General features: G+C 44.2%; 1 protein-coding gene across 1 annotated transcript in view; it reads right to left on the bottom strand.

Moving 5' to 3' along the window:
- Nucleotides 1–27,267, bottom strand: part of LOC126161322 (PRL-1 phosphatase) — a 656,036-nt gene that overhangs the window by 402,581 nt on the left and 226,188 nt on the right. The gene's annotated exons all lie outside the window — the stretch shown is intronic.

The following is a 27,267-nucleotide window of genomic DNA, read 5'->3' as shown; positions in this document are numbered from 1 at the left end:
AGTTTTTGAACAATGGAGATTGGCAACCCAGGCCAAACTCCTTGCTTCGACTCTGAGTATACATAATTACAAGCAAAATGGAAAACACACCAAGATGCACATCAGGACAGAAAACATGATGTAGTGTCAGACAATAAAATGGTATAAATGTAAGTCGACCTGTGCAAATCCATTTTCACAATTAATGTAATTTCAAAAATAAATCGAGACGCACAGAAACTGACGCATGTGTGTCGAAATATTTTCGAATGAACAGCAAAAAACAAACACATTGTAGAAGGCGGACTTTAAAAAAATGGCGAACACCAAAAGAACGTCAACAGGAGCTTCCATCTTCATAAAGATTATTACGTCACTTAATTTTGGCAGTAATTATTTTCTTTATTAAACTCCATACATTGCAGTTGATTTTGATCGTAGTTTGGCCAGTGTTCTGAATTTCTTTGAATCTACAGTTATTTATAATTAACAGATGCATTTTCGAAACTGCTTTCTCGTATGACAGAGTCCCTAGGCGGGACAGTCTACTGGCATTTCTCTTTCTTCGTACTCTCCATGCCACATCTTCCTTTGTAAGGTCGTCATGTCATTTTGATTTTTGTATGTTATGGGTGTGCACGTCAGAGAGATAGCAAGTTACGTTGCTTTTAAAGAATCTTTGGTCTCGTCGTGGCATAATCTTTGAGTCTGCCAAGTCTTAGTTACATTGTAGTGGGTGATGGAAATAGTTAGGAGTGCTATGTTGGCTTGTAATTGTATCTGTTAGATGAAGAAAGAGTACTTGTAAAGGACAGCGAGTATGAATATGACGTATACATTGAAAGGCGAAGGGAATATAAATTTTGAATACTGTTACTTTTTTAAGAGAAGAAATTTCAGGTAAGACTGCAGAATGCGCACCTAATTTGTAGAAATGATTATTGACAACTAGTTAACTTTGTTCACTTGCTCAGAGCTGACAGAAAGACCACCCCACTTCCCTGAATCATTTATTAAGATATCAACTGATTACTCTGTTTGATTTTTATAGAAATTCTCTGGTAACATTTTATCATTTTCAAATCAATGCTCACTTTGTTGAGCGCAGTATTGTTCAGACCAATGTTATGTGTGAAAATCATGCCAAGTTTTACTCTGTCCCCTTGAATACATACTTCACTCTAAAATTGCTGTGTTGGAATATCATTTCATAAAAACAGTTACTCTCTAAATTACACTTTTTAAAGAAGGTTTCCGCGCGACTGCTACGGTCGCAGGTTCGAATCCTGCCTCGGGCATGGATGTGTGTGATGTCCTTAGGTTAGTTAGGTTTAAGTAGTTCTAAGTTCTAGGGGACTCATGACCATAGATGTTAAGTCCCATAGTGCTCAGAGCCATTTGAACCATTTTTTAAAGAAGGTTTATCATTACACATTACCACATTGCACCCTGTTGTATGCAAAAGTTTGAGTAACAGTTTAGAAACAGAAATCTAGCGTAGCCGCTGCCTGCTTACTGTTGTGCTTTTGAGAAATCTGCAACAGTGTTGACAAGACGTGAGGTAAATGGAAACTTTGATTAGAGCCAGACAATTGTTTTTCTTCAGTTGCACATTTAATATAAACACAAGCTGTAATGAGACCAGTTACAGTTCAATTCGAATTAGGTTCTGTTTAGTCAAAGGTTAGCATACGAGTTTAAATTGGACAACAGTTTTGGGTACATAGCTTTGGTAATATGTAGACTTTTTAGGTTAGCTACCCTCTGTAATAAAAAAAAAAGAGAGAGAGAGAGAGAAAGAAGAAGAAGACTGAGTGAATGGATCAACGGTGAAATGGAACGGGTATCATGGGATGTCCGCCTCGAAAAAACGCAACGAACAAAATGATGTAAGAAAAGTAAAAGGTGGGTAGAGAGCTAGGCTCCTGCCCTGGAGGCATCGGGTTCAATCCCGGGTAGGAACAGAAATTTTTCCCCGTTCCAGTCTCTCCCTGATGGCGCCAGGTCCACTCACTCTGCTATCAAATGAGTACCGAGAATCTATCCAGGGAGTAAAAGGTGGCTGTGACGAGGTCTACCCACCCCACCCTCCCACTCCAGTGCCACGGCAAACGAAAGTCTCCGCTGTACCTGCAGTCAGTCCAATAATAGGCCGGTCACACACATGTGCTACAGAATTTACCTTTTACCTTATTATTATTACTATTATTATTATTATTATTATTATTATTATTATTATTATTATTATCTTTCCTTTCTCAGACGTTATGTCTGGTTAAAAATGGAAAGTGACGCGGACCTTGATCAAGCGTGACTTCCTTTTAACTGTACGGTATATGTTACATTGCATTTAGGTACTTTCGGGTAATTGAACATGTATCAATAATTACAGATTTCTGTACTTGTACATATAAGTTTGGATGTAACTATTGCGTTGATGTACTTGTGGATATTGTGTGGTATGACTCCTTTAGTTGATAGTATAATTGGTATAATGTCAACTTTATCCTGATGCCACATGTCCTTGACTTCCTCAGCCAGTTGGATGTATTTTGCAATTGTTTTCTCCTGTTTTCTTCTGTATATTTGTTGTATTGGGTAAGGATGTTTCGATTAGTTGTGTTAATTTCTTCTTTTTATTGGTGAGTATGATGTCAGGTTTGTTATGTGGTGTTATTTATAATTGATAGAAGTAGTAGTAGTAGCAGCCGTATTTGTTGTTGGTATTGTCACTCCAAATGGCTTGACGGTGCTGTTGGTGACCTCACTAGAAGTGGTTCAGCTCATTCGTTCACTATAAGATGTTGCAGACGACATTGTGCTAGTATCGTTAGTATCTAGTTTTATTCCTCCACAAGCTGCTCCACGTTACATCTACGATCTTTCCATAATCATTTGTACAGTAAAGGTTCGAAACAAAAAGCGCTAATATTTAGGATTACAATCATTACTTTACCAATTCATCTTCCAGCCTGCCAAAAATATTCACAAGGAGTATAATGCGCCACACTGTGCTGAAGGGACTTCTCAATCTGAAATTGTAGACAGCGCGTTCTTTCTGGACGCGGATGCGTGACTTTATTTTGCAGTCTTGTCGTCTCATGTTCTGTCAAACATTACTAGAATTACCAAAATAATATTTTTTTCCCACGACTACAGCGCGTTGCGTCTTGTGATGAAGTACCATAAACGCGGGGAATCTCTAATACTGCTTTTCATAGCCTTTGTTAGCGGTCAGCGATATACTTTTGTTATTCAACTGGATATTATTTGTCATGTTACCACGTACCTACCATCGAAAGCCAGCCACACTCAGTACGAAAGAATAGGCAAATCATCGTCATCATCATCATCATCATCATCATCATCATCATTTAAGACTGATTATGCCTTTTAGCGTTCAGTCGCCGGCCGCGGTGGCCGTGCGGTTCTAGGCGCTCCAGTCCGGAGCCGCGCTGCTGCTGCGGTCGCAGGTTCGAATCCTGCCTCGGGCGTGGGTATGTGTGATGTCCTTAGATTAGTTAGGTTTAAGTAGTTCTAAGTTCTAGGGGACTGATGACCACAGCAGTTGAGTCCCATAGTGCTCAGAGCCATTTGAACCATTTTTGAAGCGTTCAGTCTGGAGCATAGCCCCCTTATAAAATTCCTCCATGATCCCCTATTCAGTGCTAACATTGGTGCCTCTTCTGATGTTAAGCCTATTACTTCAAAATCATTCTTAATCGAATCCAGGTACCTTCTCCTTGGTCTACCCCGACTCCTCCTACCCTCTACTGCTGAATCCATGAGTGTAACATGACCCCACCATCTAAGCCTGTTCGCCCTGACTGCTACATCTATAGAGTTCATTCTCAGTTTTTCTTTGATTTCCTCATTGAGGACACCCTCCTGCCATTGTTCCCATCTACTAGTACCTGCAATCATCCTAGCTACTTTCATATCCGTAACCCCAACCTTATTGATAAGGTAACCTGAATCCACCCAGCTTTCGCTCCCATACAACAAAGTTGGTCGAAAGATTGAACGGTGCACAGATAACTTAGTCTAGGTACTGACTTCCTTCTTGCAGAAGAGAGTAGATCGTAGCTGAGCGCGCACTGCATTAGCTTTGCTACACCTCGCTTCCAGTTCTTTCACTACGTTGCCATCCTGTGAGAATATGCATCCCAAGTACTTGAAACCGTCCACCTGTTCTAACTTTGTTCCTCCTATTTGGCACTCAATCAGTTTATATCTCTTTCCCACTGACATTACTTTCGTTTTGGAGATGCTAATCTTCATACCATAGTCCTTACATTTCTGATCTAGCTCTGAAATATTACTTTGCACACTTTCAATCGAATCTGCCATCACAACTAAGTCATCAGCATATGCTTATTTTGTGTTCACGTATCTCAATCTCACCAAGCCAGTCTACTGTTTTCAACATATGATCCATAAATAATATGAACAACAGTGGAGACAGGTTACAGCCTTGTCTTACTCCTGAAACTACTCTGAACCATGAACTCAGTTTACCGTCAACTCGTAACTGCTGCCTGACTATCTATGTAAAGACCTTTATTTGTTGCAAAAGTTTGCCTCCTATTCCATAATCTCGTAGAACAGACAGTAACTTCCTCCTAGGAACCCGGTCATATGCCTTTTCTGAATCTATAAAGCATAGATACAATTCCCTGTTCCACTCATAACTCTTCTCCATTATTTGCCGTAAGCTAAAGATCTGGTCCTGACAACCTCTAAGAGGACTAAACCCACACTGATTTACATCCAATTTGTCTTCAACTAATACTCGCACTTTCCTTTCAACAGTACCTGAGAAGATTTTACCCACAACGCTGATTAAAGAAATACCTCTGTAGTTGTTACAATATTTTCTGTTTCCATGTTTAAAGATTGGTGTGATTACTGCTTTCGTCCAGTCTGATGGAACCTGTCCCGACTCCCACGCCATTTCAATTATCCTGTGTAGCCATTTAAGACCTGACATTCCACTGTATTTGATGAGTTCCGACTTAATTTCATCCACACTTAATTTCATCCACCCCAGCCGCTTTACTGCACTGCAATCGATTGACCATTTTCTCCACTTCCTCAAATGTGATCCTATATCCACATCATTCCTATCCCATTGTACATCGAAATCTGAAACATTACTGATCGTATTTTCACTTACATTGAGCAACTCTTCAAAATATTCCCTCCATCTGCCCAAGGCATCAACAGGATTCACCAGCAGCAGTTTTCCTGACCTGTCCAAAATACTTGTAATTTCCTTCTTACCTACCTTTCGAAGACTGATAATTACACTCCATCGTTTTCCAGCAGCTTGACCCAAAGTCTCCAACCTGTTTCCAAAGTCTTCCCAAGATTTCTTCTTGGATGCTCCAATTACGTGTTTGGCTTTGTTTCTTTCTTCAACATAACTTTCTCTGTCTATCTGAGTTCTAGTGTGTAGCCATTTTTCATACACCTTCTTTTTCCTTTTACAGGCTGACTTGACTGTGTCATTCCACCTAGCTGTTTGCTTCATCCTACCTTTACACACTACTGTTCCAAGACATTCTTTAGCCACTTCTAGTACTTTGTCCCTGTACCTTGTCCATTCCTTTTCCAATGACTGTAATTGACTACATTCAATTAACTGGTACCTTTCTGAGATTACTGCTATGTACTTGTGCGTGATTTCCTTAACATGAAGTTTCTCCACTCTTATCCTCCTCCATATGGACCTGACCTCCTGCACTTTCGGCCTCACAATACCAATTTCACTGCAGATTAAATAGTGATCAGTGTCATCAAAGAATCCCCTGAATACACGTGTGTCCCTCACAGCCTTCCTGAATTCCTGATCTGTTATTATACAGTCAATGACAGATCTGGTTCCCCTGCCTTCCCAAGTATACCGGTGAATGTTCTTATGTTTAAAAAAGGAGTTTGTGATTACTAACCCCATACTGGCAAAGAAATCCAAGAGTTGTTTCCCGTTCCTGTTGGCCTCCATATCCTCTCCAAATTTACCCATAACCTTTTCATACCCTTCTGTTCGATTTCCAATCCTGGCATTAAAATCACCCATGAGCAGAATACTGTCCTTGTCCTTTACTCTAACAACTACATCACTGAGTGCCTCATAAAAACTATCCATCTTATCTAGATCTGTCCCTTCACAATGCGAATGTACTCACACAATCCTAATTTTCTTGCTAGACACTGTCAAATCTGTTATCCACTTCAGTCGTTCGTTTACATACCTTATTGCAACTACGCTGGGTTCCGTTTCTTTCCTGATGTAAAGCCCTACACCCCATTGTGCTATTTCTGCTTTGACTCCTGACATGTAGACCTGTAGACCTTGTATTCTCCCACTTCCTCTTCTTTCTCACCCCTTAGCCGAATGTCACTAACATCTAACACGTCCAACCCCATCTTACTTGCAGCCTCTGCCAGCTCTACCTTCTTCCCAGAGTAGCCACCATTGATATTAATAGCTCCCCATCTTGTTACCATTCGTTTGCCGAGTCGTATCTTAGGAGTCCCTTGTTTGTATTTAAAGAACCAGGGAAGCAGGTTGCTAGCCTTACTTGCCCCGAGTCCCATTGAGTTTTACCTCTAACGGTTGAGGGACTAACCGGTGGATTTGGTAGTCTTTGCCGTCTGAGCACAAAGGTGACCACGACTCAGAATATGTGCGAGATGCCCAGCCTTATTGCAAAGTAACTGATATCCCGACAGTCGGGACCACTTACTTGGCCACTCATACGTTGCCCGTGGTTCATGAACGAGGACATGACAGCAGCAACCCACTCCATGAACCACGAATAGGCAAATAAAAATACAAAATTAAGTAACATGAAATAGCATGAATACATGTACACGGCCCTTACAATCACCCATCTTATTAGGACTACTACCATTATTTAACTAAACTGCATTGCAAAAAATTTCCTGATGTAAGGTTAGCCCTAATGACCCTAATCCGATTAGGTTAAATATATAAATAGTTATCTGCCGCCACCTCAGCTTGCTATTCACAAAACATTTCCAATCAAAAAATGCACTATACATTGCGTGACAGTAACTTAGAAGCCATCTAAGCATACTCCTAACCTGCCATTACGAGGGATACTCCATACGTTTTTAATCGAGCCTCGAAAAAATATCACGTAATTAATTTTTTCGGCTACAGGTACACCATCTGATCAAAAATATCCACACAATCCTGCGTAATGCGAAACTGACCGGTAAATGTCAAGCGAGGCGGACCCACCAGTATAAGAAGGGGCGAGGACTCTCGAGGAGGCATCTCAAGACCAGTTGCAAACCGACTCTGAAGCACTGAAAGACGACGAGAAAATTACGGCAAACGCATCCTAGAAAAACGCCGCGACATGGAAGAATTAATTACAATTAGACCATCGACTAAAAGAATACCCCGACGCAAATACATAGTGGTAGTGTATACAGTAGCACGTAACACATCGAAAATATTTCCAGAAACCGCCCCCACCACGAAATCCATAACACAAAACGTAGCACAATAGTCTCAGTTAGATGCACGACCAGAGCCATGAAACAACACAGCAAAATACACAGACACATAGGCACACACATCCACACACTTACATATACACACACACATATACACAAATGCACACAGGAACATAGGCATAAACAACCTACGAAAAATCACAACACACACACACACACACACACACGCAAGCACGCACACAAACACACACACACACGCAAGCACGCACACAAACACACACACGCACTCACAATTAAGACCAGCATCTCCAAGTACACATACATCCAATATCGCCATGTATACCTTAGCCTAAATTCTCTGTAACAAATGTATACACATACAGAAAGTAAATCCAAACTCACTGGACAACCTATTGTATACCCCAACAAAAACCTATTTAAAATATTGTATATATGTACGTACATGGGTTAAGTTTCTTAGATTAATCTTTCTCGAATCAAATCAATTTAAGTGAAATGTAATTTAAATACCGGAGCTCATAATTAAACTTTCCCCATTACCACTTTATAACACGGTAACTAATTACCGTACGAGTACCAAACTTGGCAGCGTTAACGCCCAGAGTATGGGTGCACGATATCCACGGGTCACAGCGCCACCGTCCAGTTCCAGCTACAGCTACCAGCTGCCGTGATCAGTCATCGTAACTCATTGTCCCACGCACGCACCTGATCACTCGCAGTGCACTTGTTGACGTGTCATCAAGAGCTTGAACAAAAGGAGGGGGGCACTGTTGGTGAAACTCTGTTGTCTAAACAACTGTAGTACTGCAGCTGCACTTCTAGAAAAGGGCTCTGACCACTATGGGACTTAACATCTATGGCAGGGGCGGGCAGGAATTCTGCACGTGTGCGGTGCACATGCACGTGTGCAGTTAACAGGTGTTCTGCGCGCACACAGGGACAAGCTGGCGAACCGCTTCTCTTCCCTCCCCGCCATACCGTCTCACCGCTTCTTCCTTTGTAATGCGTCTTGTTTCTGGCCTGCTTTATTGAATGAAGGAATAAGGTTAGTAGGAGTGCTTGAAAGTAATCGTGGTTTGAAAGAGTACCTATTACCTACGATACGTTTTATTTAATTATCACAGGTGGAGTTTACAGTACGTTTAATGTCTGCAACAAAATTTCTACATACAGACAAACGCAAACAGCTGCGTAAATTTTCATTACTGATGTTTGCTCTTAACCGAGACATTCATAACAGAAAAAAATCTCTCTCAAACGTATGTCGAGCCAAACATTGACATTATCTTCATGGCTTCACGATGGAGACGAGGAAACTCTTGCTGTGGAAAGTCGTGATAATCTATTACACGTCTTGCCAAAAGGAACTTGTCTCTCAGACGAGAATTACGCTGTAGATCTATTAATTCCATTTGCAAACTGGGATGAATATCATCTACAGAAACAGCAGATTGTCTCGAGAACTATTCAAAACCTTGGGATAAGTAAGATATATCCCCAAATCGCTTGAGAAATTCCTCTTTTATTGCACCAAGAACGGCAACATATTGAAATTTATTATAATGGCGTTCAATATTAAACTTCCGCTGACCAGCCAGAATACTGTCACATATTATACATTTCCAATTTTCACGTTTTTGCACAGAGAAAAAAATGATTCTCCCATTCCTTTTTAAAAGATAGCAAATCTCCAATTCTCCGTTTCCTCGATTCACTCTGCATTTTCCGGTTATTGAAATACAACGTTCACAACGTAGTGGTCGCTTCGCTTCAACGTTCGCAGCTTAACCTGTTACTACACTGCCGCAACCTGCCGGCTGTCGCCACTGCCCCTGTCGACGATTGCACGCGAGCAGCACACGTGCAGCGCTGTGCGCTCACGAGCCGCGTGCAACGTTTGCCCGCCCCTGATCTATGGTCATCAGTGCCCTAGAACTTAGAACTACTTAAACCTAACTAACCTAAGGACATCACACAACACCCAGTCATCACGAGGCAGAGAAGCACTTCTAGAATATCTCCGGCTGAAAAGATTCTTTTTTTAACAAGTTGACGCTCAAGGACCAAAGACGTGCAGTGTGACTGGCCAGCGTTACTGCGACATGCTTCGCCAGCTTGTCATACACGCCCTGCAGGAGAGGGACAGTTGGAACTAAAACAGTTTCCGTGCAAGATGGAGCCCCACCGCAAATCGCACGCGAAGTTCACCTGCTTCTCCGAAACACATTTGGAAAGGATCGAATTATCAGCCGATCGTTTCCAAATGCTTGGCCGGTACGACCACCTGATCTCACTCCCTGTGATTCCTAGTTGTGGGGCTACCTGAAGGACAGGGTTTACCAGAGGAACATTCACACATGTGCTGATCTGAAGCGCAGCATATCAAGAGAGGTAGCCAGCATACGTACGGAGATACTTCCTTCTTCTGTGCAGAATGCAATCCTGCGCTTTGAGACTCTTCTTAACACTGATGGGCGCCATATTGAGCCCCGTTGGTAGCAGCCATGCTACCGGTATGTAATGGTACGATGTACCGTAGCAGCACTTGAAAAGCGTTTCCATTTTGAATCGATTCTGCATTATTTCTCCTTCCCATGTCCTTGACATTAATGCTACCAAGTTTGGCCATCGTACGGTAATTAGTTTCCGTTTCATAACGTGTTAAATAGCGAAAGTGTCTTTCTTCCAATAATTTTTTTATTCTTATTCTCCTATCCAACTCCTCCCGAAGATGGTCTATAGGATTAACATCTGGACTTTGCCTTGGCGCCGGCCGAGGTGGCCGATCAGTTCTAGGCGCTACAGTCTGGAACCGCGTGACCACTACGGTCGCAGGTTCGAATCCTGACTCGGGCATGGTTGTGTGTGGTGTCCTTAGGTTAGTTACGTTTAAGTAGTTCTAAGTTCTAGAGGACTGATGACCTCAGAAGTTAAGTCCCATAGTGCTCAGAGCCATTTGAACCATTTTTTTGACTTGGCCACTTCAAAACCTTATCTTCTTTGCGTTTTAAAAAAATTACTAATGTACTTGGACTTCTGCTTGGGTTCGTTATCTTGTTGAAAATCATGTCTTCAATACTTTTTTGTACACGAACCGATACATATTACCTTCAATCCGACCTAACGGTCCAACTCCAGAGCGTCAAAAACTTCCCCAAACCATCACACTGCCACCTCCATATTTCGCCTTGGGAATATGGTACCGAAAGTCATATCTTTTATTTAGAGGACGTCGAACATACCTGATACCATCAGACGACATTAAATTAAATTTGCTCTCGTCGCTCCACAGAAAGTCTGAACTTGACCATGATCTCTACTGTTTTGCAAACGCAAATCGGGCCTTCCTGTTTTTTGTCGGTCTTCGTCCATATACCCTAAAGAGTTTCCAGTGTCGTTTGATAGTGTAAAAGTGAGCGTCAACGTCATATTTTTCTTTCTGTGCTCTTTGTAACATTATAACCGTCTTGCGAACATCACTTGTTGATAACTTTTTTATGATGCGATCGACTTTAGGAATTTTCTTTTTTTTTTTTTTTTGGACGTCCAGTGCGAGGCTTATTTTCGATAGTCTTTCATTTATTATACAATTCTTTCCATATATTAACGACCTGACGAGACACTTTAGAAGTACGAGCAACTTCGGTTTGTTTGAGTCCTTGCTTTAGTGCAGTTATCACGGCGTTTCTGAAATCACTGGAATATTCCTTACGTTCGGCGTATTGAAATAATCACTGTAAGTAAATATCAGTAGACATCACAACAAAGACGCAAGTAGCGTCATCGAATTCACGGAGCAAACTGCGTGTCAAAATACTTTCAAGTTCGCTTAAAGTCGCATTTGTCCGGCAGCGCAAAGTGTAAACAAACAAGTCGCAACCTGACTCTTTCAAATAATCGCAGCTACACTGCTGTCCACTAGAGTCAAGACACTCCGATAGTCTTTTATTTTAAGAGAAATAATAGCGAATTTTATGTTGTCAAAAGACTTTTGAGCGCTACTGTATAGTAGCTGAGTCAGCCGAATCCCGATTAGTTCTTTTGCCGTGTAGATTGTTCAGCTACAACAGTTACCATGCTGGCGAAACTCAATTACCGAACGGTAGTCCACGTTATCCTTGGACACTGCTGCATGCAGATGACTTACTGGCTACGAAGACAAGAACGACCTTCAACGGAAGGTGAAATAATGGAAGAACTGCCTTGAACAGTCCGCACTACGCCTCAGTATAAAGAAGACTGAATCCCTGCCAACAGATGAAAATAATACGGTACAGTTTTGCCACAGATAAATACCATCAAAGGATCTTGGCTTAAAAATCACAGCTGAAGTCTCATTAGTTGTCGAAATCACAAACCACGTTAGCAACGCCTGAGTTCAGTGGCGGACACTGGCTGGTGTACTTTGCGATAAGGGGATCCCGGCCCACTTAAGCTGGAAGTACACCATTCTGCAACCCGCCCAGGTGCCTTGTACGATGGCTCGCAACAAAAACGGCAGACTGACAACTTGCTATAAAGAAAACCAGTGTGTTCGGTGGAGATTTTGCCTGGCACTTCATAACCACCCAACCAGTGACGTAATTCGCAGGAGGTACAGAATGGCAGCAATGGTTGAGAAGGTGACGCGAAAGCCGTATACGGTGATATGTTCACATACTTCGAGCAAATCAGTATTCAGTAGCAATACGCCAGTTCTCGTTCAGAAATGGTTCAAATGGCTCTGAGCACTATGGGACTTAACTTCTGAGGTCATCAGTTCCCTAGAACTAAGAACTAGTTAAACCTAACTAACCTAAGGACACCACACACATCCATGCCCGAGGCAGGATTCGAACCTGCGACCGTCGTGATCGCGCGGTTCCAAACTGTAGCGCCTAGAACCGCGCGGCCATTCTCGTTCAAAGTGAATGGTAAATTACCTATTGGGAGACAGAGACAACACTGGCCAGACACCGTACTAGGGTGTTTCACAATTCATGTTACACACTTCTAGAGATCGTAGAGGGGACTTAATAGATCAAGGTTTATACAGGAACCCATATCCGGAAACGTCACCCAACGACGCTACAGACGTCAAAGTTAACGAGTCGAAAGTTACAAGCGAAAACCGTTCTGATACCTCTGACAGTGGAATACTTGTAATGGTACTGTTGTTGCTAAGACTGCAGGCCAGGCAGTTTTTAAAGGTGGTAGTATGGACTAAAACAAGGAAAAAATGTTTAGTTAACATGAGGTCTAAAATGCATAATTTCAGAGCTGTAAACACTTGTTCAATAGAGGAAATGTGTTTCACACGGGAAGATGAACAAGTGCTCATAGCTCTTAAGGTAGGCATTTTACAGCACACGATTACTAGACATTTTTTCTTTGTTTTGGTCCATATTGCCACCTCTGAAAGTTGTCTACCCTAGAATTCTAGCAACAACAGTGGCACTACACGTACTCCACTGTCAGACGTGTCAGAATTGTTCTGACATAACCACAAGCGCCGGAACGAAGAAGAAGAACGCAAGACCAGAGAAGGCGTGAAAATACGTCGGCCAACGGTGCGCGAAATAGGACTGCACCACGACAGGAGCGTCCTCAAAGTCTCGGCCGCTTAGATCGGCTCAGTATACGGAGATTAGTACTCAGTATCGGCTCAGTGTCGCGACATTAGTGGACGTGATTCGCAAAGCAGTATTAGTGATGTGTGTCAACTTGCAGGAGCATTATATAGCCAAGGACTCTGTATCATACTGCATATCGCCCCTCGCTTGCGACAACATTTCGTACGTCAAAGTAAGGTATTGTTCATTCTGTTTTATAGAAATAAAACTACTAATATTATTTGCTTGAATTGTTGTATAGTATTCCGAGAATGCAACACCCCTTAAGCACCCCATTCGAGACGAGTGGGCAAGACCCAACAAGAATGTTTTTCGGTTATAACTTTCGACTCGTTCGTTCCCAGTACAGGGACCCACCAGCGTCTATAACTCTGACACTCTGTAGCATCGTTGGATGACCTTTCCAGGCAATGGTTCCTATGTAAAACTGTTCTACTAACTCCCCTCTACAACCTCTAGAAATGTGCAATATGAACTGCAAAACTCCCAGTACACCTCAGATGCCGTATTCCTTGACTTCCGGAAGGCATTCCATACAATTCCGCACTGCCGCATAATGAGCAATATACGAGCGTACGGATTATTAGACCAGCTATGAGATTGGATTGGAGAGTTTCTAGCATACAGAACACAGCACTTGATTCTGAACAGAGGGAAGCCTTCAGACGTTAAAGTAACTTCGGACGTGCTCCAGGAGGCTGTCATAGGACAATTACTTTTCACAGTATACAAAAATGACCTCCTACATAACATCAGAAGCTGCATGAGGCTTTTCGCCAGTGATGCTGCTGGACACAGAAAAGTCGCGGCGCAAGAAAATTGCAACGAAATGCGGAAAGAGCTGCAGGGTATCGACGCTTGGTGCGGGGAGGGGCAACTGACCCTCCACGTAAGCAAATGTTAAGTATTGCGAATACATAGGCAGAAACATCATTTATTGTTATTGCAGAAAAATCACTGGAAGCAGTTACTTGCATAAAGGACTTAGAAGCATGCGTTCGGAGCGATCTGGAATGTAACGACCACAAATTACTCCCGGCCAAGGCAGATGCAGGACTGTGATTCACTGGAAGTATCCTTACCATACAGTTCGTCAACAAAGAAAGTAGCTTACAATACACTCGTTCGACACTACTTGAATACCAATAATAAAATAACGGCTGTTGGTATTTTATTATTGGAAATCGACCAACCGAAGTGCCGCAATCAGAACATAGGATGGAGTTACATTTATACTTGAATATGATCCGTACCAGATAGGACTGATGGAGGAAATAGAGAAGATCCAAAGAAGAGTAGCACGTTTCGTTACAGGTTCCTTCAGCACGCGGGAAAGCGTCCCGGAGATGCTCAAGCAACACCAGTGGCAGACGCTGCAATAGAGGCGTTTTTTTATCATGGTATTATGAACTATCATTATAATTCTGAGAGCGTGCGTACCAACAAAAGCCATGTAATAAATTGCTTCCTCCTACGTGTATCTCACGAAAAGACCACGAAGACGAAATAAAGAGCCTCAAGCCCACACGGAGGCATACCGGCAATCGTTCTTCCCGCCAACATTTCGCGATTGGAACGAGAAAGAAGGGAAGTGACAGTGGTACACACCATAAGGTGGCTCGCGGCGTATAGATGTACACAATGGGATCAAAAGTATCCGGACACATGAATGAAAGTGTCTTACAAGTTCCTGGCGCCTTCCATCGGTAATGCTCGAATTCAATATGGGGTTGGCCCACCCTTAGCCCTGATGTCAGCTTCCATTCTCGCAGGCATACGTTCAATCAGGTGCTCGAAGGTTTATTGGGGAATGACAGCCCAATCTTAACGGAGTGTTGCACTGAGGAGAGGTATCTCTGTCGGTAGGTGAGGCCTGGCACGAAGTCGGTGTTCCACAACATCCCAAAGGTGTTGTATGGGAATCAGGTCAGGACTCTGTGCAGGCCAGTCCATTACAGGGATGTTATTGTTGTGTAACCACTCCGCCACAGGGCGTGCGTTACGAATAGGTGCTCGATCGTGTTGAAAGATGCAGTCGCCATCCCCGAATTGTTCAGCAGAGGGAAACAAGAAGGTGCTTAAAACATCAATGTGGGCCTGTGCTGCGATAGTGCCACGCAAAACATGGGGCGCAAGCCCCCTCCATGAAAAACATGACCACACCATAACATCACCGCCTCCGAATTTTACTGTTGGTACTACACACGCTGGCAGATGATGTTCACCGTGCATTCACCATACCCACACCCTGCCATCGGATCGCCACATTGTGTACCGTGAATCGTCACTCCACGCAACGTTTTCCCACTGTTCAATTGCCCCATGTTTACGCTCGTTACACCAAGCGAGGCATCGTTTGGCATTTACCTGCGTGATGTGCGGCTTATGAGCAGCCGCTCGACCATGAAATCCAGATTTTCTCACCTCTCGCCTAACTGTCATAGTACTTGCAGTAGATCCCGATGCAGTTTGGAATTCCTGCGTGATGGTGTGGATAGATGTCTGCCTATTACACATTACGACCCTCTTCAACTGTCGGCAGTCTCTGTCAGTCAACAGACGAGGTCGGCCTGTACGCTTTTGTGCTGTGTCCCTTCACGTTTCCATTTCACTACCACATCGGAAACCATGGACCTAGGGATGTTTAGGAGTGAGGAAATCTCGCGTACAGGCGTATGACACAAGTGACACCCAATCACCTGACCACGTTCGATGTCCGAGAGTTCCGTGGAGAGCCCCATTCTGCTCTCTCACTACTGATGTCGCTGATTTGGAGTACCTGGCTATAGGTGGCAGCACAATGCACCTAATATAAAAAAGTGTGTTTTGGGTGGGTGGTGTCCGAATACTTTTGATGCAGAAGAGGGCAAGTGTCCACCTTGGCTAAACATAAGATGGGCGCCAAGTGGAAACAACGAACAAGAGGGCGGACCCTCCGTTCCCCCTACATTGTAGGACAAACGCTGAGGAGGAGGAAGAGAAAGAAGACAAACTCTCCACTTCGTCAGTAGGCAGTGCCGGTTTTTTTGGCTCAGTTAGCATCATGCTAAGGTACTGTGGCAAGTGGATTTCAGAGTGTACCAACACTGCAGACATGTACTTGCTAGCAAACAAAAAAATTAATTAAACCTTTGTCGTTCATAAGCTGTCCAAGCATTCCTGGCACTCAGTCAGTATCCTGTTTTTAATTTCTGTCTGGTTGTCACCAACAGAAGCACGGCCGCAGTTCTGGAGCACTGTGGTAAGTACTGTCAAGACCAGTGCACAGGGAAGAGAATCTAGAGAAGCGATCGGAAACCCTGCGCGTGCCCCTGGCGGTTCTCGTACGAGTAGCTGGCGCTCGGGCTTTCCTGGCGTGGCTGCGCGGAGAAACGGGGCCATGTGATACGACCACAGGAAACTGCCGCGTCCTCGCCTGCCACAAAGCTACACACCCCTAACACTCCAAGAACGGCTCCACATAGCGGAACATGAATGCCTCCAAAAGCTAGTAACCAAACGAGCTACTCTTTCGCTATATAACTGATTAACGTCGCGTTCGTTACCTGCTGAGTCAGAGAAAGATGTAAATATATGTCCAACTGTCCAAATGTCGTGTGGCTTCCAACCTGTTGCATGCCTTCGATTTGATGTTATGTCGGCTGTTTGCCTATGAAGTTTATAGCTTCTCAGTTGCCCTCGCGAGGCCGGAGGATTGCAATATGGCGGCCTGAGAGAGAGCAAGAAAGAGAGAGAGAGAGAGAGAGAGAGAGAGAGAGAGAGATGGTAGGCTGAAGGACTCCGTTCCCGATCTTCATAGCCCATAAAAATCTGGTCACTGGGAATCGAACCTCGTACATCTACATCATTAACGAAGGACTAAAGTATAGGCTCATAATAAAGATCTGCTGCTTCTGTTTACGGATTTAAGAGGACTAAACATCTAAGACCATCGGGCTCCTATTCACATCCTCAGGTCGCAATGTACCCCATCTGTCTGCGTCCAGAATAAATTCTATGTTCAAGAGTGAGAGAGGTTTCTAAATGTTTGCGTAACGTGTAACTGAGACAGAACATGGGTACCAGCCTGGTATTGTACTAGTGCGATGTGGAAAACCGCCTTAAAACCACATCCAGATTGGCCCACACTGGCCCTCGACGTTACCCCGTCGGGAGGATTCGAACCGGGGCCGTCCCGGAAGCGGTGGTCATAATGAAGTACATGTAATTCAATAGGTGGAATGTGTACAGTTTTTAGGGGCATTCGATGTATAAGGTGGCACATGTTGGTATCAGGGCCACGAACGTGCAAATCAACTGACGAAAATGGTGCAGCATCAATTTCCCATTGACATACACCTACCGTACGGTGATCTTCATAGTACATTCGCCACCCGAGAAAAGACGGATGTTAGTGGATTAGGACCACAACATCAAAGGCACACGGTACTGCATGATTCAGCAGCAGGTTCCACGCCACAAAGGTATCTCAACTCAGCGATCAAAAGAAAAGAAATTGTTAGTATTAACAGACTAAGAGCAGGTCACATGAACAGTATTAGAACGAGACATTTGCTAAAATTAATACCCTCTCCAAGCTGTGATTTCTACCTCATAGAAGAAAACGTTATACATACACTGAGGTATAGATATGCTCAAGTACAGATGGCAGTAGTATCGCGTACACAGCGTACAGAAGGGTAGTGCATTGCCGGAGCTGTCATTTGAACTCAGGTGATTCAAATGAAAAGGTTTGCGACGTGATTATATCTACATCTACATATATACTCCGCTAGCCACCAAGTGGTGTGTGGCGGAGCGCACAATTCGTGCCAAAGTCATTTTCCCCCCCTCTGTACCATTCGCGAATCGCGAGAGGGAAAAACGACTGTTTGAACGCCTCAGTACCAGCTCTGATTTCCCTTATCTTTAAATAGTCATCATTGCACGATTTGAAAGTTGGCGGTAATAATATATGCTGTACATCCTCGGTGAAGATTGGATTTCGGAATTTAGTGAGCAGCCCCTTCTGTTTAGCGCGCCATCTATCTGCAAGTGTGTCCCACTTCAAACTTTCTATGAGATTTGTAACGCTCTCGCGATGGCTAAATGTACCAGTTATGAATCTTGCCGCTCTTCTTTGGACCTTCTCAATCTCTTGAATCAGACCCAACTGGTAAGGGTGCCCTAAGACGAACAATACTCTAAGACTGGACGAACTAACGTATTGTAAGCAATTTCCTTTGTTGAAGGACTGCATCTCTTCAGGATTCAATCTAGAGTTCGTCTTGCCCGTTACTTGTGTTATCTGTCATTACATTTGAGATCATTTCGAATAGTCACACCCAGATACTTGACGGACGTTACCGCTTCCAAAGCCTGGGAATTTATTTTGAACTCGTAAATCAATGGGGATTTTCGCCTTGTTATACGCAGTAGGTTACACTTACTAATATTGAGAGATAACTGCCAGTCATTACATCACGCATTTATTTTCTGCAAATCCTGATTGATTTGTTCACAACTTTCGTGTGATACTACTTTCCTGTAGACTATAGCATCATCGGCAAACAGTCTAAGGCTGCTGTCAATACCATCAACCAGATCGTTTACGTAAATCGTAAAAAGCAGAGGACCTATTACGCTGCCCTGGGGCACACCTGAAGTTACGCTTGTTTCTGTTGAAGTCACCCCGTTCAGGACGACATACTGCTCCCTGTCTGATTTCGGAAATCATTAGGGAATTCAACACCCGAGATCCGCAGCGTCAAGATTGTGCCACGAATACCAAATTTTAGACTTTGTATCTCACCACGGACAACGCTGTGGCCGGCGGCCTTTACCCAACGACCAAGAGCAGCGCCGTTTGCGAAGAGTTGCCCGCACCAACAAACAAGCAACAGTGCGTGAAATAACCGCAGAAATCAATGTGGGACGTACGGCGAACGTATCCGTTAGGACACTGCGGCGAAATTTGGCGTTAATGGCAGCAGACGGTCGACGGGAGTGCCTTTGGTAACAGCACGACAACGCCTGCAACGCCTCTCCTGGGGTCGTGAGTATATCAGTTCCGAGACTACAGGAAAACCGTGGCGAGTTCAGGTTCATATGGTAAGAGCTGACGATATGGTTCGAGTATGTCGCAGATCCTACGAAGCCGTGGACCCAGGTTATCAACAAGGCACCGTGCAAGATGGTGTTGGCTCCATAATATTGTGGACTGTGTGTACATGCAATGGGCCAGGTAATCCGGTCCAGCTGAAACAATCACTGACTGGAAATGGTTATGTTAGGTTACTTGGAGAGCACAGCCAGGCATTCATGATGTTCCCAAAGAGCAATGGAATTTTTATGGATGACAATGCGCCATGTCACCGCGTCACAATTGTCCGCGATTGATTTGAAGAACATTCTGGACAATTCGACCGAATGATTTGGCCACCCAGATCGTCCAACTTGAATCCAACAGAAAATTTAAGGGACACAATCGAGAGGCCAGTTCGTGCACAAAATCCTGCCCCGGCTACACATTCGGTATTATGGACGACTGTAGAGAGAGTATGGCTCAATATATCTGCAGGGGACATCCAACCACTTGTTGAGTCCACGCCAAGTCGAGTAGACGCATTGCGCCATGGCAAAAGGATGGCTCTGAGCACTATGGGACTTAACATCTAATTTCATTAGTCCCCTAGAACTTAGAACTACTTAAACCTACCTAACCTATGGACATCACACACACCCATGCCCGAGGCAGGATTCGAACCTGCGACCTTCCAGACTGAAGCGCCTAGAACCGCTCGGCCACAGTGGCCGGCTGGCAAAAGGAGGTCGGACACTACATCAGGAGGTGACATTAGTCACCTCAGTGTATACTAACAGACTGTGATTAATACAGTTGTCCAAGAACAATTACACTGTACAATACAGGGAGTCCCAAAAAGAATGACCCGATTTTAACGTTTAGTAATATTGAGACAAATGTCACTAGGTGACTGAAGCAGCGCTACATGTAATCGGCACGGTCCAGAGTTTCAGAAAAAATCCTCTAGATGTCGCTACGAGCGCAGTTTCCACAATGTCAAAATGCCTCAACGTTGGATAGGGCGTGCAGGACCGCGACACCAGGCTTTACACTCTTGGACTCCTAGGTCCCCTGACTTACCACCACGTCATTTCTTCCTGTGGGGATACGTTAAACAATGTGTTTACGTTCCTCCCTTACCTCGTGACATTCATGAACTAAAAACCAGACTATCAGCTGCTGTAGCTTCAGTGACAGAAGACACCTTACGCTCAGTTTGGGATGAATTCGGCTATCGGCTAGATAACATCCTCGGCTATCGGCTAGATAACGTCCTTGCAGCCGATGGAGGACATACTGCACATTTCTGGTGGATTTTTATAAACTTCTGTCTTTTCTGAGTAATTTAGTATGCAATTTGTTGGTGTTAAGCCCTTCTTCCTAATAAATAATTCTATTTAATATCGGATCATTCTATTTGGGACACCCTGTACTTTAAGAAATAAGGATTATTTACCTCTTGGAGTAACTTCGTGAATAGGCCCATTGCCAAGTGTACAGTATCTGCCATTTCATCTGTATCTGTAAATGGGAACTGTAAAATTTGAGGAGCTTTTCTTGTGTTGCATTAAGTATCCTTCTGTATACTTTGATTATATTTTAAAAACTGGTAGCTTTTATTGTAATGGTGTAGTCACCAGAGTATTCAGCTTTGCAGGAAGCCACAATTACCTTTACATTAAGTACATCGTTCCATTTAAGAAAATTGTAATTGGGTAATACATCGGTAGATAAAAATACACTCCTGGAAATTGAAATAAGAACACCGTGAATTCATTGTCGCAGGAAGGGGAAACTTTATTGGCACATTCCTGGGGTCAGATACAGCACATGATCACACTGACAGAACCACAGGCACATAGACACAGACAACAGAGCATGCACAATGTCGGCACTAGTACAGTGTATATCCACCTTTCGCAGCAATGCAGGCTGCTATTCTCCCATGGAGACGATCGTAGAGATGCTGGATGTAGTCCTGTGGAACGGCTTCCCATGCCATTTCCACCTGGCGCCTCAGTTGGACCAGCGTTCGTGCTGGACGTGCAGACCGCGTGAGACGACGCTTCATCCAGTCCCAAACATGCTCAATGGGGGACAGATCCGGAGATCTTGCTGGCCAGGGTAGTTGACTTACACCTTGTAGAGCACGTTGGGTGGCACGGGATACATGCGGACGTGCATTGTCCTGTTGGAACAGCAAGTTCCCTTGCCGGTCTAGGAATGGTAGAACGATGGGTTCGATGACGGTTTGGATGTACCGTGCACTATTCAGTGTCCCCTCGACGATCACCAGTGGTGTACGGCCAGTGTAGGAGATCGCTCCCCACACCATGATGCCGGGTGTTGGCCCTGTGTGCCTCGGTCGTATGCAGTCCTGAGTGTGGCGCTCACCTGCACGGCGCCAAACACGCATACGACCATCATTGGCACCAAGGCAGAAGCGACTCTCATCGCTGAAGACGACACGTCTCCATTCGTCCCTCCATTCACGCCTGTCGCGACACCACTGGAGGCGGGCTGCACGATGTTGGGGCGTGAGCGGAAGACGGCCTAACGGTGTGCGGGACCGTAGCCCAGCTTCATGGAGACGGTTGCGAATGGTCCTCGCCGATACCCCAGGAGCAACAGTGTCCCTAATTTGCTGGGAAGTGGCGGTGCGGTCCCCTACGGCACTGCGTAGGATCCTACGATTTTGGCGTGCATCCGTGCGTCGCTGCGGTCCGGTCCCAGGTCGACGGGCACGTGCACCTTCCGCCGACCACTGGCGACAACATCGATGTACTGTGGAGACCTCACGCCCCACGTGTTGAGCAATTCGGCGGTACGTCCACCCGGCCTCCCGCATGCCCACTATACGCCCTCGCTCAAAGTCCGTCAACTGCACATACGGTTCACGTCCACGCTGTCGCGGCATGCTACCAGTGTTAAAGACTGCGATGGAGCTCGGTATGCCACGGCAAACTGGCTGACACTGACGGCGGCGGTGCACAAATGTTGCGCAGCTAGCGCCATTCGACGGCCAACACCGCGGTTCCTGGTGTGTCCGCTGTGCCGTGCGTGTGATCATTGCTTGTACAGCCCTCTCGCAGTGTCCGGAGCAAGTATGGTGGGTGTGACACACCGGTGTCAATGTGTTCTTTTTTCCATTTCCAGGAGTGTAGTTACGACTTCTAACGACGCAGTAAGTGCTGTCACTGCACGAAAATAGTGTTTCCATGTCTTGAGCCGTTTATAAAATACTGATGCTTTAACACGTGACGTCCAACGTCCTGTATAATAAAAAATAGGACTCAGAATGACAACATGTAAGAAAAGTACCTGTCTCTCCCAATCGATATGAAGGAGGAGGTTCACTGAAGTCACAGGGACATGGGACATATCGATTAGTGCACCGCAGTCAGTTCGTAATCCCATATTACCGGTCGCGAGAGAAATCAGAGGTAATCGTTTCCCCTGCCCGAATTCCCCAATCCGGGTGGATACTTTTACGTGCTGCAATAGAACCCTCACGTACAAGTCCCTGTTCGTGAGTTGCGACGCGTTACATCATGCTTAATAGCGGACAAGTTGCACAATGGACAAGGAAATTACAGCATCGTGAGTGAATCAACAGAGAAGCGTTAAATAAACGATAAAAACTCTAATGCTACCCATAATCAACGTTACGAGAAACGCTATAACCGCGGAAGGTGAAATGAATGGTCGGTGATAACACCAACGCATTCGACATTTATTCAAGCCGCTACCAGTTTCGAGCGGAAAAGCTAATCTTCAGATGACGTGCATTCTTCGTTACGCAATCGAATTTTCCTGTGGATGCGAGTCAGTAGTGGATATAATTTAATAATAAAATATTTAAGTGTTCATTCACGCACTTGGCAGTACAGCACATGCATAAAAAGTTGCAGAAAACTGTACATACGTAAATATGGCAAAACAATGCTGAATTACTGGTTTCCTTCTGTGGCGTCATGGAAATTATCTTGACAGATTTCACAATACTCATTTATGTGTAGCCTGCACGCAGCATATTGTACTGCTGCCTTGTCAAGAACAACATATACTGCAAGCATTAGTAAGCGTTACAACGGATATTAACTCTCTACCGATTACTTATTATTCGTAAACCAATTTTTATTGCAGAACAGAAGAGTCTGTAATCTAAGATTTTAGGGAAATGTATTAGGTGTACAACTTTTCTTCCACTGTCTTTTTCACGAAGTTCGAGGTTTTATTGAGAAAAACTTAACCAAAGCTTTACGGTTCAAAGTACAGGCCATCGCTGGCCACTACCTTCCCCCATCTTTCGGGCAGCATACGAATCCCACGGCAGAAGAACTGGGCGTCTTCTGAGGACATTCACGAATCGACCTAGTTTTGCACTTGTTCATATGACCGGAGGTGCTGGTTACTCAGCCCGTGTTCCACTGAACGAAAAACGTGGTAGTCGGAGGGAACAACATCTGGAGAATACGGCTGGTGCGCCAGAACTTCCCATTTCAGCGTTTCTAAGCAGGCTTTGAAAGTTTTGCGACGTATCTTTCTGCAAAATCACCCTTTCATGTCGATCGCTGTATTGTGGCTATTTGTTTTTTAGTGTTCCGCTCAAACGTGTCAATTGCTTTCGATAACGACCTCCTGTGATTGTTTCCGTTGATTTCGGCAGCGTCGAAAACCTTCTCTCTTCCACCGCCATCCCAATCTCCGACTTCAAAATCACCGTTCTTGAAGCGTTAACACCATTCTCTGCATATTCTTTCACTAACAGCTGTATCACCATACGCCTTACCCAGCATTTAATAATGTTCATATTAAAGCAGAAAATTAAAACTTTACCTAAAAGACGAGAAGTGGGCTCGTAATTTGAAATATCCACTCGAAAATAACTTTATGATGCAATCACATATCGGTTAATATATTGTTGGTGTTATGTTTACAAACGCCTAAGCTTATTTATTGTATGACACGACCTGCCACTTGCCGCTGCTTCAATCTCCTGAAAAACGGTGGAAGCAAAGTTGTACACCTAATACAAATTTACACGATGTTATCCTCAATTTCAAATACACTTTCTGTGACGGTATATTTTATTGGACCTTAGAACTTCACAACGCTAGGTATTTAAACTATTGACACTTTGCTTATTACTGTTATTCAGTAGTCCCCAGAGCTCTCAACACCATTTTACTCATTTTTTGGAGAAAGGTATTGGTGGTCTGTTAAAATTATTCATTGAGAATACATTACCAAATACCGTACTTGTGAATAAATAGGTACATTTTTCTAATACCTGTTTTCTTCATTTTTTTATCTCAGCAGCTCGTGGACATGTGGTTAGCGTTGGCGAATCTCCATCTTAGGGACTCAGGTTCTATTCCCGGCCGGGGCGGGGTTTTCTCCGTTCGGGACTGGGTGTGTGTGTGTGTTATCCTCATCACCATGGACGGGCAATACCCCCACGTGGCGTCAAATAAAAGGATTTACACTAGATGGTCGAACGACCCAGATATGTGTCTACCGCCTGAAAATGCCATACACATTTTTTTCACTTTTCTATAGACCGCATATTTACAGGTGTATCTTTCTACATTGCTGAAACTTAAGACGAATTGCCACATGTTTATTTACGACCTGCATGTTACGCCACACGCATTAACAGCTAAGTTTACAATTTTCCGCAATATTTCCGTCTGTTCAACTATCTTGCGTTGTATTGTGGATCTCATGGCCTCTTAAATGCGAGAATACTTACGGAAATAATAATTATTAGCTCAAGTTAAATGCTGATGCCCTCCAGGACGAAAATTCGATTGTCTCTTGTTCCTATTTCTGACCTTATGGTGCACTGTGACGAGGTCGGCATGTTAATCTGAACTGGCAATGTTAGTTGTAGAAATTTTCGAAATAAGGAATACCAATAGCCGTAATTTATAATGTACGTGAATCTCGAGACCTGTTTCGGCACTATGTTTGTGTCACCTTCAGGCCTCTCTGCAAAATGAGTGGTGATATCCAGCCTTCGTTGCATTAGGATAGGTACCACGTATATTTATTGGTCTCACTGATTTCTGTTAACACGACGTGTGCACTCCAGTTGTTACTAGATGATTGGAGTGTAGTCTAACAACGGCTGTTGTTAGATGGCTGGAATGCACACACCGTGTTAACAGAAATCCGTGAGACGAATGAATATATGTGGTACCTGTCCTAATGCAACGAAGGCTGGATATCACCACTCATTTTGCAGAGAGTTCTGAAGGTGACACAAACACACAAACATAGTGCCGAAACAGGTCTCGAAATTCATGTATTTTATAAAGTACGGCTGTTGGTATTTCTTATTTCCACCAGTTAAAGACCAGCCGCAGACTCATGTTCACTTTAGTGCTAGATCATCTAAAACTTAGTGGTAGATGGTGGCCAGGTGTCCTACCTGTCGTGTCCCCCCCCCCCCCCCCCTATATAACATCCCCCGCGGGACGAAATTTGTGTACCCATTCCGCCGACGTTTAGTGTTTCGTTTGTCAAAGTGTGAGAACGTGTTCGAAGGGTCTGAGAATCGTGTAAATGAGGGGCGATATGCGTAACAGGCCTGTACTCAGCTACCCGGACGTGGGAAAACGCCTAAAAACCACATCCAGGCTGGCAAGCAAAGCAAAAACGTATTTACGTCTGACGGAGAAAACTCCTACTCTATAAATGAATAAAAACGTGAACAGATAAACGACTTTTAATCGAAAATTTTTCCAACAGTGAAAATGTCAGAATTATTTAACGAGAAAAGTAATTTTCGGTGTTATTTGGCACTTACCAAGAAAACAAGATACAAAGACTAAGAAAAAAGGCGCTATTTCCTGCGTGGTAGATGTGCTTCAGATGTTTGCAAGTATATCTTTTCTTGAGCAAATAAATGTATATGTTCTCAAATATGAGGGTTGGAACTTTAATAGTGGCAACTATTTATTTACAGCTCGTACAAAGTAAATACGTGTTTCAAATTTTTACTGACTTTCAAAGTAGTCACCAGCATTGTGTATAACCTGTTGCCAGCGGTGTGGAAGTCGTAGACTACTCTTAGCAGTGCCAGTTGTGTTGACAGTTCGCGCGGCGCGGTCTATTGCCCGACGAATTTATAGCAGTTCTGAAGCGAATGGCGTGAAGCGTTTCCTTCAGTTTAGAAATCGAGTTGAACTCAGGAGGGCTTAAGTCAGGGGAGTGCAGTAGGTAGTATGGCACTTAGCAGCCCCATCAGTCAAACAAATTGTGGTGTCACCGCCAGACACCACACTTGCTAGGTGGTAGCCTTTAAATCGGCCGCGGTCCGTTAGCATACGTCGGACCCGCGTGTCGCTATTGTCAGTGATTGCAGACCGTGCGCCGCCACACGGCAGGTCTAGAGAGACTTCCTAGCACTCGTCCCAGTTGTACAGCCGACTTTGCTAGAGATGGTTCACTGACAAAATACGCTCTCATTTGCCGAGACGATAGTTAGCATAGCCTTCAGCTACGTCATTTGCTACGACCTAGCAAGGCGCCATTATCATTTGGTATTTATCTTGTGATGCATGTACCGTCAGACCGATGTTCACCAATTATGGATTAAAGTTAAGTATTCCAGAAGCTACGTACCTTTTTCGCTAGTAAAATTCCCTTAACTGTTCCAGACCTCACGCCAGCCTGCGTGAGCTTAAACGCGTGCCTTTCGGCTTCATCGTAGTGGCTTGGCTGTCTTGCCAAGTCACAACACAAATCACTAACATCTTGCACTGTACGTGCTTGAGCATTGTCCTGCAAAATGATGGTCAGGTACTGCAGAAAGCGCCATCACTTGTGTCTCTATGCTGATCGTAGGTTGTGTTCCAAAAATGTTAGCAGGAGACTGTTCAAGCAGGTGGGGGCTCTCTAATGGTGAGGAGCACGTGCAGCTGCAGTGATAGAGATTCCTGATACGTGTAGATACGACTCTGACAGGTGCATGCTGTCTGACCACCTCCATCCGTTCATGTCCATCGTGCATTCCGACGTACTTCGGCAATTCTACCGGGACAATGTGACAAGCCACACGTACAGAATTATCGCAAAGTGGCTCCAGGA

The sequence above is a fragment of the Schistocerca cancellata genome, chromosome 2 (assembly GCF_023864275.1).
Source record: "Schistocerca cancellata isolate TAMUIC-IGC-003103 chromosome 2, iqSchCanc2.1, whole genome shotgun sequence".
In the NCBI taxonomy this organism is placed as follows: Eukaryota; Metazoa; Arthropoda; class Insecta; order Orthoptera; family Acrididae; genus Schistocerca; species Schistocerca cancellata.
Note: the sequence above shows the minus strand (reverse complement) of the source record. Positions and strands in the feature narration are given on the sequence as shown.